General features: G+C 38.4%; 1 protein-coding gene across 7 annotated transcripts in view; it reads right to left on the bottom strand.

Moving 5' to 3' along the window:
- Positions 1–16,304, bottom strand: part of CCDC141 (coiled-coil domain containing 141) — a 224,136-nt gene that overhangs the window by 170,428 nt on the left and 37,404 nt on the right. Inside the window, exon 1 of one of the 7 annotated variants that reach the window (XM_043894546.1) lies at positions 11,462–11,584. The exons of the other annotated variants lie outside the window; for them this stretch is intronic. The gene's annotated coding sequence lies outside the window, so the exon portion shown is untranslated. Of the gene's footprint in view, positions 1–11,461; positions 11,585–16,304 lie in introns of those variants that run through there. 7 annotated transcript variants of the gene reach the window in all.

The raw sequence follows: 16,304 nt of genomic DNA, 5'->3' as shown, positions 1-16,304 counted from the left end.
CCGCACAGGGGAGAAGGCGCGCCACACCCGGGGAGAGTGCGCCCGTCAAGCTCCTGGATGCCTCAGCCGCTCCGATGGGTAAGGCACAAAACACAGGCGTGGCTTTTTGTTCTGCGCTTTTGTGGAACACCCGAGGGCTGGAACCACGCGCAGCATAGGGCACGCTCCATATAGAGCAGCCGGGAGCCTGAGCAGCATAGACGGGAAAGCAGTGCCAGCCCCTCCCCGCAGAGCGACGGAACTAGCAACCGGAACAAGAGACCACCTCGGCCCGCCTGGGTCAGGGCGGAAATGAGGCACTGAAGAGACCGGCAAACAGAAGCCAAATAAACAAAGGGAACGGCTTCAGAAGGGACCGGTGCAACAGATTAAAATCCCTCTAGGTAACACCGACTACACCGGAAGGGGCCTGTAGATATTGAGAAGTGTAAGCTGGAACGAGGAGCTACCTGAAACTGAACCGAACCCACACTGACCGCAACAGCTCCAGAGAAATTCCTCGATATCTTTTTACTTTTTTTTTTCTTTTTAATTAAAAAAATTTTTTTTCTCTTTTCTTTTTTATTTTTTCTCTTTTGTTTTCTTTTAAAATTCCCTATTACTCCCCCATTACACCTTAACTTTCATTTTCATAGATTTTTATGATTTTTTAATTAGGAAAAAATTTTTTTCTTTTTTCTTTTCTCTTTTTTTCCCCTCTTATTTCCTTTTAAAGTCCCCTATTACTCCTCTACTACTCCTTAATTTTCATTTTCATTTCACTATAACCTTGCAAAAAAAAAAAAAAAAAAGAAGCCCTATTTTTAAACTGAACTTCATATATATTTCTAAAATTTTTTGTGTTTTTGTTTTTAATATTGTATTTTTAAGAGTCTAACCTCTACTCTAGATTTTTAATCTTTGTTTTTCAGTATGTGATATAAATTTTGGACATTTAAGAATCCAATATTCAGTTCCCATTTTTATTCAGGAATGTGTTGATTACTCTCTCCCAATTTTGACTCTCCGTTTTCTACCTCAGAACACCTCTATTTCCTCCTTTCCCCTTCTCTTCCCAATCCAATTCTGTGAATCTTTGTGGGTGTCTGGGCTACGGAGAACACTTTGGGAACAGACAACTGCGTAGATCTGTCTCTCTCCTCTTGAGTCCCCCTTTTTCTCCCCTGCTCATCTCTATCTCCCTCCTCTCTCTCCTCTTTTTCATGTAACTCTGTGAACCTCTCTGGGTGTCCCTCACGGCGGAGAATCTTTTCACCATTAACCTAGAAGTTTTATTATCAGTGCTGTATAGTTGGAGAAGTCTTGAGACTACTGGAAGAATAAAACCGAAATCCAGAGGCAGGAGACTTAAGCCCAAAACCTGAGAACACCAGAAAACTCCTGACTACATGGAACATTAAGTAATAAGAGACTGTCCAAAATCCTCCATATCTACACTGAAACCAACCACCACCCAAGAGCCAGTAAGTTTCAGAGCAAGACATACCACGCAAATTCTCCAGCAACGCAGGAACATAGGCCTGAGCATCAACATACAGGCTGCCCAAAGTCATACCTAACACATAGACCCAACTCAAAACTCATTACTGGGCACTCCATTGCTCTCCAGAGAGAAGAAATCTAGTTCCACGCACCAGAACACTGACGCAAGCTTCCCTAACCAGGAAACCTTGACAAGCCAATCATCCAACCCCACCCACTGGGTAAAACCTCCACAATAAAAAGGAACCACAGACCTCCAGAATACAGAAAGCCCACTCCAGACACAGCAATCTAAACAAGATGAAAAGGCAGAGAAATACCCTACAGGTAAAGGAACATGAAAAATGCCCACCAAGTCAAACAAAAGAGGAGGAGATAGGGAATCTACCTGAAAAAGAATTTAGAATAATGATAATAAAAATGATCCAAAATCTTGAAAACAAAATGGAGTTACAGATAAATAGCCTGGAGACAAATATTGAGAAGATGCAAGAAATGTTTAATAAAGACCTAGAAGAAATAAAGAAGAGTCAATTAAAAATGAATAATGCAATAAATGAGATCAAAAACACTCTGGAGGGAACAAAGAGTAGAATAATGGAGACAGAAGATAGGATAAGTGAGGTAGAAGATAAAATGGTGGAAATAAATGAAGCAGAGAGGAAAAAACAAAGAAGAATCAAAAGAAATGAGGACCACCTCAGGGACCTCTGGGACAATGTGAAATGCCCCACCCAACATTCGAATCATAGGAGTCCCAGAAGAAGACAAAAAGAAAGGCCATGAGAAAATACTCAAGGCGATAATAGCTGAAAACTTCCCTAAAATGTGGAAGGAAATAGCCACCCAAGTCCAAGAAACCCAGAGAGTCCCAAACAGGATAAACCCAAGGCAAAACACCCCAAGACACATATTAATCAAATTAACAAAGATCAAACACAAAGAACAGATATTAAAAGCAGCAAGGGAGAAACAACAAATAATACGCAAAGAGAGTCCCATAAGGATAACAGCTGATCTATCAGTAGAAACCCTCCAGGCCAGAAGGAAATGGCAGGGCATACTTAGAGTAATGAAAGAGAATAACCTACAACTTAGATTACTGTATCCAGCAAGGATCTCATTCAGATATGAAGGAGAATTCAAAAGCTTTACAGACAAGCAAAAGCTGAGAGAATTCAGCACCACCAAACCAGCTCTTCAACAAATGCTAAAGGATCTTCTCTAGACAGGAAATGCAGAAAGGTTGTATAAACGTGAACCCAAAACAACAAAGTAAATGGCAATGGGACCACACCTATCAATAATTACCTTAAATGTAAATGGGTTGAATGCCCCAACCAAAAGACAAAGATTGGCTGAATGGATACAAAAACAAGACCCCTATATATGCTGTCTACAAGAGACCCACCTCAAAACAAGAGACATATACAGACTAAAAGTGAAGGGTTGGAAAAAAATATTTCACGCAAACGGAGACCAAAAGAAAGCAGGAGTCGCAATACTCATATCAGATAAAATAGACTTTCAAATAAAGGATGTGAAAAGAGACAAAGAAGGACACTACATAATGATCAAAGGTTTAATCCAAGAAGAAGATATAACAATTATAAATATATATTCACCCAACATAGGAGCACCGCAATATGTAAGGCAAACGCTAACGAGTATGAAAGAGGAAATTAATAGTAACACAATAATAGGGGGAGACTCTAATACCCCACTCAAAACTATGGCTAGATCAACTAAACAGAAAATTAACAAGGAAACACAAACCTTAAATGACACAATGGACCAGCTAGACCTAATTGATATCTATAGGACATTTCACCCCAAAACAATCAAATTCACCTTTTCCTCAAGTGTACATGGAATCTTCTCCAGAATAGATCACATCCTGGGCCATAAATCTAGTCTTGGAAAATTCAAAAAAATTGAAATCATTCCAGTCATCTTTTCTGATCACAATGCAGTAAGATTAGATCTCAATTACAGGAAAAAAAAATTGTTAAAAATTCAAACATATGGAGGCTAGATAACACGTTTCTGAATAACCAACAAATCAAAGAAGAAATAAAAAAAGAAATCAAAATATGCATAGAAATGAATGAAAATGAAAACACAACAACCCAAAACCTATGGGACACTGTAAAAGCAGTGCTAAGGGGAAGGTTCATAGCATTACAGGCTTACATCAAGAAACAAGAAAAAAGTCAAATAAATAACCTAATTGTACACCTAAAGAAATTAGAGAAGGAAGAAATGAAGAACCCCAGGGTTAGTAGAAGGAAAGAAATCTTAAAAATTGGGCAGAAATAAATGCAAAAGAAACTAAAGAGACCATAGCAAAAATCAACAAAGCTAAAAGCTGGTTTTTTGAAAAAATAAACGAAATTGACAAACCATTAGCAAGACTCATTAAGAAACAAAGAGAGAAGAACCAAATTAACAAAATTAGAAATGAAAATGGAGAGATCACAACAGACAACACTGAAATACAAAGGATCATAAGAGACTACTACCAGCAGCTCTATGCCAATAAAATGGACAACTTGGAAGAAATGGACAAATTCTTAGAAAAGTATAACTTTCCAAAACTGAACCAGGAAGAAATAGAAGATCTTAACAGACCCATCACAGGCAAGGAAATCGAAACTGTAATCAAAAATCTTCCAGCAAACAAAAGCCCAGGACCAGATGGCTTCACAGCTGAATTCTACCAAAAATTTAGAGAAGAGCTAACACCTACCTTACTCAAACTCTTCCAGAAAATTGCAGAAGAAGATAAACTTCCAAACTCATTCTATGAGGCCACCATCACCCTAATTCCAAAACCAGACAAAGATGCCACAAAAAAAAGAAAACTACAGGCCAATATCACTGATGAACAGAGATGCAAAAATCCTTAACAAAATTCTAGAAAACAGAACCCAACAACATATTAAAAAGATCATACATCATGACCAAGTGGGCTTTACCCCAGGAATGCAAGGATTCTTTAATATCCACAAATCAATCAATGTAATACACCACATTAACAAATTGAAAGATAAAAACCATATGATTATCTCAATAGATGCAGAAAAAGCCTTTGAGAAAATTCAACACCCATTTATGATTAAAACTCTCCAGAAAGCAGGAACAGAAGGAACATACGTCAACATAATAAGAGCTATATATGACAAACCCACAGCAAACATTACCCTCAATGGTGAAAAATTGAAAGCATTTCCCCTAAAGTCAGGAACAAGACAAGGGTGCCCACTCTCACCACTACTATTCAGCGTAGTTTTGGAAGTTTTGGCCACAGCGATCAGAGCAGAAAAAGAAGTAAAAGGAATCCAGATAGGAAAAGAAGTGAAACTCTCGCTGTTTGCAGATGACATGATCCTCTACATAGAAAACCCTAAAGACTCTACCAGAAAATTACTAGAGCTAATCAACGAATATAGTAAAGTTGCAGGATATAAAATTAACACACAGAAATCCCTTAATTTCCTATACACTAACAATGAGAAAACAGAAAGAGAAATTAAGGAAACAATACCATCCACCATTGCAACAAAAAGAATAAAATACTTAGGAGTATATCTACCTAAAGAAACAAAAGACCTATACATAGAAAACTATAAAACACTGATGAAAGAAATCAAAGAGGACACAAACAGATGGAGAAACATACCGTGTTCATGGATTGGAAGAATCAATATTGTCAAAATGGCTATTCTACCCAAAGCAATCTATAGATTCAATGCAATCCCTATCAAGCTACCAACGGTATTTTTCACAGAACTAGACCAAAGAATTTCACAATTTGTATGGAAATACAAAAAACCTCAAATAGCCAAAGTAATCTTGAGAAAGAAGAATGGAACTGGAGGAATCAACCTGCCTGACTTCAGACTCTACTACAAAGCCACAGTCATCAAGACAGTATGGTACTGGCACAAAGACAGAAATATAGATCAATGAAACAGAACAGAAAGCCCAGAGATAAATCCATGTACCTATGGACACCTTATCTTTGACAAAGGAGGCAAGGATATACAATGGAAAAAAGACAACCTCTTTAACAAGTGGTGCTGGGATAACTGGTCAACCACTTGTAAAAGAATGAAACTAAAACACTTTCTAACACCATACACAAAAATAAACTCAAAATGGATTAAAGATCTAAATGTAAGACCAGAAACTATAAAACTCCTAGAGGAGAACATAGGCAAAACACTCTCCAACATGAATCACAGCAGCCATGAATCCTCTATGACCCACCTCCCAAAATATTGGAAATAAAAGCAAAAATAAACAAATGAGACCTAATGAAACTTAAAAGCTTTTGCACAACAAAGGAAACTATAAGCAAGGTGAAAAGACAGCCTTCAGTTGGGAGAAAATAATAGCAAACAAAGAAACAGACAAAGGATTAATCTCAAAAATATACAAGCAACTCCTGCAGCTCAATTCCAGAAAAATAAAAGACCCAATCAAAAAATGGGCCAAAGAACTAAACAGACATTTCTCCAAAGAAGACATACAGATGGCTAACAAACACATGAAAAGATGCTCAGCATCACTCATTATCAGAGAAATGCAAATCAAAACCACAATGAGGTACCATTACACGCCAGTCAGGATGGCTGCTATCCAAAAGTCTACAAGCAATAAATGCTGGAGAAGGTGTGGAGAAAAGGGAACCCTCTGACACTGTTGGTGGGAATGCAAACTAGTACAGCCACTATGGAGAACAATGTGGAGATTTCTTAAAAATCTGGAATTAGAACTGCCATATGACCCAGCAATACCACTTCTGGGCATACACACCGAGGAAACCAGATCTGAAAGAGACACGTGCACCCCAATGTTCATCGCAGCACTGTTTGTAATAGCCAGGACATGGAAGCAACCTAGATGCCCATCAGCAGATGAATGGATAAGGAAGCTGTGGTATATATACACCATGGACTATTACTCAGCCATTAAAAAGAATTCATTTGAATCAGTTCTAATGAGATGGATGAAACTGGAACCCATTATACAGAGTGAAGTAAGCCCTAAGGATAAAGAACATTACAGCATACTAACACATATATATGGAATTTAGAAAGATGGTAATGATAACCCTATATGCAAAACAGAAAAAGAGACACAGAAATACAGAACAGACTTTTGAACTCTGTGGGAGAAGGTGAGGGCGGGATGTTTCGAAAAAACAGCATGTATACTATCTATGGTGAAACAGATCACCAGTCCAGGTGGGATGCATGAGACAAGTGCTCCGGCCTGGTGCACTGGGAAGACCCAGAGGAATCGGGTGGAGAGGGAGGTGGGAGGGGGGATCAGGATGGGGAATACGTGTAAATCTATGGCTGATTCATATCAATGTATGACAAAACCCACTGAAATGTTGTGAAGTAATTAGCCTCCAACTAATAAAAAAATAAAATAAAATAAAATAAAACAAAAAAACACACACACACACACACAAAAAAAGAACAGCATCGAAACATGTATATTATCTATAGTGAAACAGATCACCAGCCCAGGTTGGATGCATGAGACAAGTGCTCGGGCCTGGTGCACTGGGAAGACCCAGAGGAATTGGGTGGGGAGGGAGGTGGGAGGGGGGGTCAGGATGGGGAATACATGTAACTCCATGGCTGATTCATGTCAATGTATGACAAAACCCACTACAATATTGTAAAGTAATTAGCCTCCAACTAATAAAAATAAATGGAAAAAAAAAAACCCACTCTAAAATAAATAAATAAATAAAATAAAATGGAATAACTTGGCCTCAATTTCTACTTATGATGGCTCAAGACTTAAATTAGAAGTTTTAAATTCTAAGATACTGCAATCATCTGACAAAGACTCTACAAAGAACTGAGAGCAGAAAAACATGACAATCCCATGACAGAGATGCAGAAGGGAATAAGAAATAGTGAACAATAAACTAATTCTAGAACAAAGCAAGTGAACACTTAGACTTTCAATGATATTTCTCAGGTTTGACAAGAAGGTGGTAAGATGAATCTGAAAGTTGGCTACTTCTCTATCAAATAGGGTTGCCTTTGGAAGTATATTTAGCCTTATTATATACATATAGGTTTCTCTTAATACTGTTCTTTTCCCACTGACATGACATCTTATAAACAAATAACACAGGAGTTTTGGGGACAGGCAGCTTGAAGGGCTACAGATCTGGTTTTCTATATTTCCTTGGGATTTTCCCATGACCTCCAGTATGAACTGCAAAATGTTTGATTCACTGTAATCCCAAGGCTGGAACATTCTTGCAGAACCTTTGGGGTTTAATTTGGTAAAAATTACACTTGGGATTTTTCCAAGGAAGCCAGTTGACATTCGCCTTGAAGATTGGCAGAAAACTATCTGCTCCAAATTCTCTTGGAATTCAGATCACTCTTGGAGTGCTGGGATCAAGGCCAGGTACAGTTCAATGTTCCCCTATCAAACACCATCTGAAATAATGGAGGAGACAGGGATTTCAACAGAGTGAACTAGGTAGGATTCATAGAATAGAGACATTTCTAAACCAATGTAAAATCTAAGATAATAACCAGTTGGGGTTTATTTCTGGGAGATTCCTGGAATGGAGGCTGATCTGCACACAAAGCAAAATTCACCATGCAGGTGTTTGATGTATAGTACTTGGATCTCTGTGATACTTCTTCCCCAACTTTGGTAAAAGTGTTAGGAATTCCACTCAGTTCTTACTGTTCTATTTTAATGCTGAGTCCTCAAAATGACTACCTCTTTCTTCCCTCAAGGAATAGGATCTATCAGTTCAGTAGCCTGAAACACAAAGGCAAGTAAAGTTCTATTGGAGAGGGCTAGAGGTCATACTACCGATGTATGTTAATCATGATGATTTCAAATCTGTGAAACAGACACAAGAGATCTAAGTTTTATCTCACTCGTATTTACAGCTCCAGTAGCAGTCATGTTAAGGCATTTCTAATTGTCACCATGTGTTTGTGTGATTTATGGGGGAGGAGTGCGGAGAAGAATTGTCCCCCCAAATGAAAATCTTACTGAGAAACACTGAACGCCTTACACAAATGTTGGTGGTAGAATGTGTGAGAGGTCTAAGAGGTTTCATTTACTTTCTCTTGAAAATCATTTCACTTTATTTCACAGGCTGTTAGAGAGTTTAGAAGCCACTTATTCCAATTTGACATCAGCCTTAGGAACTGTCTAACAAAACTGCAACACAGACTCGTTCTAGACCAACAGGGCTCCTTCAGTTTAGGAGCAAAACCTTCCATACTTTTTGGAAAAAACTTTTCTTAGATGGTCCCAAATTTTGCCTCCTCATTTCCCAGAGTGCCACAGATCCCAGATTTCCCATAGTTGTCAAGAAAACCCTTGACAATGCCCTGCAAGTCTATGTCTCTCACTCCTTATATACACTTGAAGAATTCTTTTAAAACTTTCATAGGATTAATGTATCATGGAAATTAATACCAGGTAACCTTGAGGGATATAACTTTGAACACCTGAAGTGAGCCCACCTTCACCCCATCTCTTCAAATGGCCTCTCTCAACTGTGGGAGACACAAGATCAATCCCTAGGTCAGAAAGATCCCCTGGAGAAGGAAATGGCAACCCACTCCTGTATTCTTGCCTGGGAAATCCCATGGACTGAGGAGTCTGGTGGACTCCAGCGAATTGGATAGCAAACAGTCAGACACGACTGGGTGGTTACACATGCAGTTGCTGTTGGCTATAGATGGACTTCTTACCTAATTGAAGAGAAGATGCTCCTCCAGGTTGAAGACTATCAAAAACCGTAAAGTCAAAAGATAAATTAGTATCTGAAAACACACCTAAAGGGGAAGAAATCTCATTTTTGCATGTCTTATTATTTGTGCAGTAATAATACTGCAGTACAGATAATAAAATTGGTAGAGTGTTTTACGGTTTAAATGTTTATATATCATTCCCACAGCACTTAAAACATCCTCAGTCAACAGGAATCTGTAGAAAGTTATTTCACTTGAATAGAAAGAGGCTCTTTATCCTCCATTACAGCTAAAATCAGTCACTTGTTCAAACACAATACAATCATACTTTCAACAACTCCTAGGATTCAGAGTAGATAATACCTAATGGAACCTGATGTTATTCAAGAGCATATTTACTCATCCACGTTCTCAACCATTCATCAAGAATTTTTCAAGCATCTCTTAATCAAATGGTACAAACTGTGGTAATATATCTGAAAATTGAGGAGGGAAGCATCTAATTTGGATAGTGTTGTTTTCCTTTCTTTGATACTTCAGCTTTTTCTTAATCCTCATCTACTTCTCAACTCACTTCTGAATAGCTTCTATTCCCACCATGCCAGTGAAATATTCTTGCATAGATCCACAATGACCTCACATTTATCAATGCTAAATAATCCTCATTTAATCACTTGTTTGTGATTAATACTGCTATGTGCTCCTTAAAAATTTTTTTCTTCCATCAACTACAAGTATACTTTGATTTTCCTTCTGTGCTTTGGTACTCTTATACAGGCTCACTTTCTCTGCCTAATTTTTAAATGTCTAGGTGTCTGTTGGGTTTCCCTGCTGGCTGCCTGCAATGCAGCCAGAATCTGCCTGCAATGCCGGAGACCCAGGTTCAATCCCTGGGTTGGGAAGATCCCCTGGAGGCGGGAATGGCAACCCACTCCAGTATTCTTGCCTTGAGAATTCCGTGGACAGAGGAGCCTGGTGGGCTATCGTCCATGGGGTTGCAAAGAGTTGGACACAACTGAGTGACTAACACTCTAACTGTCACTCACCGGGGTCTGTTAGGGGAGGTCATTGAAGGGACCTGACCTGGTGGTTGACCTGCAAGCTGGATCCAGGCAATTAGAGGCTCTTCACTCCCTCCTCTATGTTTAGTAGGTTTACATTCCTGGCTTCCAGAAGTTGCCCCCACAGACACAGCCTTGAGATAGTGATGTGGTGTTGAGACTATCTGGATGGAACACATGACTGAACGCAGTGAAAGAATCTATACGAATGTTTAAGATTTAGCAGACAGGGCCAGAGAGGCTGTCTTGTGGCTGCCCAGGACAAGCCTCCTAAATAAGTTCCCTTGGTTGTTAAACCCACCACCTGCCATCTGGACTGGTCCACCTCTTTGTTTCTCCCTGCCCTCCACACAGGGGATCGGCTTCCGATCACATCCAGGTAGCTTCCTAGGTTGTGGAGCCACAATCCTCCAGGAAATCACAGTTTTTGCTCATTTCTTCTCACTCAACAAGTAGGTGTCAGGGGTAGGACGAGGGAGATTATAATAAAATCATTTGTGTGACTTTTTTCAAACTATACTCAACTTCTTCACAAAATTTTAATGTGGTCTCAAGGGCAAGTGACCCCAAAGTCTGAATGGACTATCACAATGAGCCACTAGTACTGATTAGATTGTGTTTCTACAGAATCCATGAGGGAAGGAGGGGAAGAGAAAAAGAAAATTATTATTTAACACTTCTTTCCAAGTGAGTGCATAAGTTCTTATTACTACAATCACTGTCTATGTAATTCGTTTCTCCTGATTTTTAAACTGTATTGAAAAATTGAACCCAAACACCCAACAACGCTCTCATGTTCAAGACATCTAAAACTGATCATGCCATCTTCTCCACCAAATCTCCCACTCACCTGCCTTTCAGGAGCAGAAACATGGAAGACAACTTTTACTCCTCTCTCCCCCATATCTCCTTCAATTCCAAGATCTAATTAGTCAATAGTCTATATTTCATTCAAACTTTCTCCTTCCTCTGTTTCCACTCCCCCACCCACCGCCTTACCCTGATTTAGTCTCTCACTTCTCACATGGATTCCTACAACAGCCTCTCGACTTGTCTTCCTGCCTCCCATCCCACCCTTACCCAATTCATTCTCTGCCCTGATGCCATGTAGGTCTTTCTAAATAAGAAATACGATCACTTCCTTTAGCAACTTACCAATCTTCCAGTGGTTTTCAAATGATTTCAAGATACAAATGCAAAGTGTTAAGCACAGCAAATAAGACCCTCAGCGCCTGATTCTCTCTCTGATCTTCTCTCTGCTCTCTCCCTCACGCTGCTCTCCAGCCTCTGACATTCCTGTGGTTCCCTAACTTTCCCACAGCCTAACCTCCCACTCTCAGCCTGGAACACTTTTCCTTGTTGCCGTCCCCTCTTCTCTCTCCCTCCTGTGACTCACCACGCTTGAGAAATTCTTCATCGTCCTTTCACACACTGTTTAGTTTTGACTCTTTCAGCAATCCTTTCCTCACCCTCAGCCTCCATGAATCTGAGGTATTTATCCCTTTAAAGTGCTTTCCACTATTATAGCAATTATTATAGTGAATTAATTTTTTTACTTTTCTGATTATCAAAAATGTCATTTCATATTAAGAATGAGTAAAAATATTTTAAAAATCATTAAAAAAAATAACCTATAATCCCACTTCCCAGAGATAACCACCATTAATATTCTTATGGTTTTCCCTACACACACACACACACACACACACACACATAAAATCATATAGTATAGATCAGAGATCAGAAAACTACGGCCCACGGTCCAAATCCAGCCTGCCATCTGTTTTCACACGGTCTGCAAGCTAAGAACAGGCTTCATATTTTTTAAATGGTTGAAAATGAAAAATTTAAAACTACTATTGATATTTCCTGCCAGATGAAAACTATACAAAATTCAAATTTCAATGTCCATAAATAAATTTTTATTGACAACCATGCCCAATTGTTTATGCACTGTCTGTGGCTGTTTTCACATTAAAATAGCAGAGTTTTAATAGTTTCAACTCTCAAATTCATATGACCCACAAAGCCTAAAATGTTAACCAATGTGACATATTACTGGAAAATGTTTGCTCACCTCTAATGTAGAAAGTTATGTGCTGTTTTTCTGCTTAACATTACGAGTTCTTTCAATATTTTCTATAATTATTATGTTTTGTTGTTTTTGTTGTTCAGTTGCTCAGTTGTGTCCAACCCTGTGATCCCATGGACTGCAGCACGTCAGGCTTCGCTGTCCTTCACCATCTCCTCGAGTTTGCTCAAACTCATGTCCATTGAGTTGGTGATATCATCCAACCATTTCATCCTCTGTCTTTCCCTTCTCCTCCTGCCTTCAATTTTACCCATCATCAGGGTCTTTTCTAATGAGTCAGCTCTTTCCATCAGGTAGCCAAAGTAATGGAGCAAAGAATTACTATGTTTAGGGGTTGTCTAATACCCATTAGTGGGGTGCCATAACTTAAGTATCCTCCTATTGTTAAACATTAAACCTTGCCTCCATTTTTTAACATTTAAAAAATATCAGGCTGAGTCAATTCCAACATTCTTCATTTCATTTGACTTCTTCATCCTTTCATATAAATCTTTGTGGCTCTTTTTTATTTCCCCAAAATAAATTCCTAAGAGTGGAATGATTGGCTTAAAGGTTATCCCACTTTTTCAATGCTCTTGATTCAATTGCTAAAGTTGTTCTCTAGAAGGTTTGTACCAACTGACTAGCACCATTACAATATATAACGACTGTCTTTCTATATATCTTACTTCCCACTAACCCTTGAGGACAGGACTTTTTAAACTCCCAGTATACGGCAGAGTACAAGACTTCTAGGAAGCACACAGTGGATGTATGAGGAGTGTGTAGCCAGGCCCATTTCCAGTATAGTAGAGCAGTGTTTCTCAATCGTGAGAACTCAGAACTCAAAAAAACAGGTTGGTGGACTCCCAGTTTGAAAAATCACTTAAAAAAAAAAAAGCCAAACTACTTCTTTAGAGACACCGCATGAAAAATACAAGTGTAAGCTCTGAAGTTTAGCTACTTAAATATCTTAAGATCATCCCATTAAAAACCTGTAATAATTTAGGTTCACAGGCTCTCTGAGAATGTATCTCTAAATTCCTAGTGATCTGAGAAGCACGATTTGAGAAACAACGTGACAGAGGAGATAGGATGGTGAGTGGGGCCTTGGGGGAGGCACCTACCTGTCAAATGTGTAGCTGCAGTGACAGCAAACTGCCCAGAGATGCTCCCTGCTGACAAGCTGTGTGGTCAATACCTTCCAACCAACAAGAAACCACTTTGGCCCACTCAGTCTTGTGGTGGTACCACTTGGGGAAGGTAAAATGTGGGGAAAGCTTCAAGTGGGGAAAAACCATAGGATTGAACCAGAAAGATTGGGAGAGTATGTTTAAAAAGGGGAGAGATGTGCTGGATAACAAAACATCTGGATATTAGGAAACCTCAAGAACAGAGGCGGATGTGGTAGGGTTAACAGAGTCCAGAGATGAAGTCATCCCAGAGTTTGATGCAGGAAGGTTGAAGGTTAAGGACAGGGTAATGGATGGTGTGAAGCTCCTAGGAAGCATCAACAACACATCAAACTGATATGTTTCACAAACATAAAGAGTACTTGATATTATTCTTGTGGAATCACAATAGCTATGAAGTATATGCTGCCAGGAAACATAAGTGAAAAGTTCAGCAATTATTCTGATAATTTGATTGATGCATTTAGTAATCTGGAAAATGAGATGAAGATTTTTTTTGCTCAGGGCTTGCTTCTGGAATAATTATTTCAACTATCTATTTTAACATTTCTTGATGAAATTTAAAAATTTACTTCTCACAGGAGGAAACAAGTTTTGCTCATGAAGAAAATTTTGAGGTACTATCCTGCCTTTCAGGCTCAAAGATGATGTTTTTCTCATCAACAAAAACTCATAAAATTGAGGTGTTATTACACTGGTGGTGATGTACTGGCCACAGTATACAATAAGAATGCTTCATTTGTGATGCAAGGTATGCAGTATGACATAGTGAATTAAGACACAGAAGCTGTGGTCCACATTTTAGATTCACTTTAGCAGCTCTGCACATTTTATAAGCTAATTTTTCTCATTAAGTCTTGGCCTATTGTAAAATAGGAACAATAATACCATCTACTTTATAAGGTTTTATGAAGATTGAACAAAGTAACACATGGAAGCTCTTAGTAAAGTGCCTGGTATATAGTAAGCATTCAATAAATGTTTGAAATGAGTCTGAAATCCATGTTTAAGATTGGAATGTTGCATTCTGGGATTTGTAGTTCCTGTTGGCTGAAGGCTATATTCAATAAATGTGAGCTATTATTTTAATTACATTACTAGTATAAGAAGTGAAAGTGAAGTCACTTAGTCGTGTCCGACTCTTAGCAACCCCATGAACTGCAGCTTACCAGGTTCCTCCATCCATGGGATTTTCCAGGCTACAGTACTGGAGTGGGTTGCCAGTTCCTTCTCCAGGGGATCTTCCTGACCCAGGAGAAGGAACTGGCAACCCACTCCAGTACTCTAGCCTGGAAAATCTCATGGATAGAGGAACCTGGTAGGCTGTAATTATTTTAATTACATTACTAGCATAATTATTGCATATTTATAAAAATATTGGATGGAGAACACATTGAGGTCCTTGCAGGAATAGACAAAATGACTTCAAACCTTTAATAGAAAATGATTTTTTAATTACATTACTAGCATAATTATTGCACATTTATAAAAACATTGGATGGAGAACACATTGAGGTCCTTGCAGGAATGGACAAAATGACTTCAAACCTTTAATAGAAAATGATTTCCAATTAGAAGTGCCTACATGAACGCCAGTCTATAGCCTTCACTAATAATTTCAGAACTAATAAAAGTCCAAAATACATTAATAAGATATTTAAATCTGAGTCAAAATAACAGTAAGCTACTTCCAAGGAACAACTATGTTAGAAAGAATTGTTTTTAGAACATTTTAGAAAGAATTGCTCCTCCAGAAAAATTCTTAATTGATTATTTTGTCCTTAAATTTTACACTAGTTCACTATGGTGAAATGGCTATTTTTTTAATGTATGAAAATAATTGTATCACATATACAGATGAGGTGGGCAGTACCTCAAATATTTTGCTTCTTAAAATTGAGTATAGAAATGTACCAAACCTGACAAAGGTCTATGTTTAGTAAAGTTCAAGTGAGCATTTCGGACTTCATGGTAAATCATATTATCTCATCAAACTGAGTCTGAAATCTGTGTTTAAGAATGGAATGTTGTATTCTGGGATTTGTAGTTCCTACTGGCTGAGGGCTATATGAATGACTAGGAAGACATCAACATATTCCTTTTTAAGCCTCTGTGAGGCATGCCTCACTAAAATGAAGTAAACATATGTGAAATTAAACATGTTCTGTGATTATCACAACCACATTTCCAATGCTGATATAAAATGCATTCTAAATCAAAGTTTATAGTGGTCTCCTGCTATTTCTTCTAACGCAAAGAATTGTCCTCACCAGTTTGTTTCAAAACTCATCGTACAATTCATACTAATGACTAATTTGTTAAGAATTGCCATTTGCTGATGGGTGAATTATGTTTATATACAAATATAACAGTCTTTGAATTAATAAATATTATAGTTTACTGTCAATCTGATTCTAATTCTACTGCCAAGCATTTTTGTTATTAGATCACATTTCAGAGTCAGGATTAAGACATCACCTGAAATTTCTTGCTTACGAATGAGATCTGAATATCAATTTTCTAATGTTTTCTTGAAAACACACCACATGCTCTCTATCAGGTAATCTAAAATACATCCTAAGTATCAGTTCAGTTCAGCTCAGTCACTCAGTTGTGTCCGGCTCTTTGTGACCCCATGAATCACAGCACGCCAGGCCTTCCTGTCCATCACCAACTCCCAGAGTTTACTCAAACTCTTGTCCATCGAGTCAGTGATGCCATCCAGCTATCTCAT

Source organism: Cervus elaphus, chromosome 33 (genome assembly GCF_910594005.1).
Source record: "Cervus elaphus chromosome 33, mCerEla1.1, whole genome shotgun sequence".
Taxonomy (NCBI): domain Eukaryota; kingdom Metazoa; phylum Chordata; class Mammalia; order Artiodactyla; family Cervidae; genus Cervus; species Cervus elaphus.
This window is presented reverse-complemented; position numbering and strand designations above follow the sequence as displayed.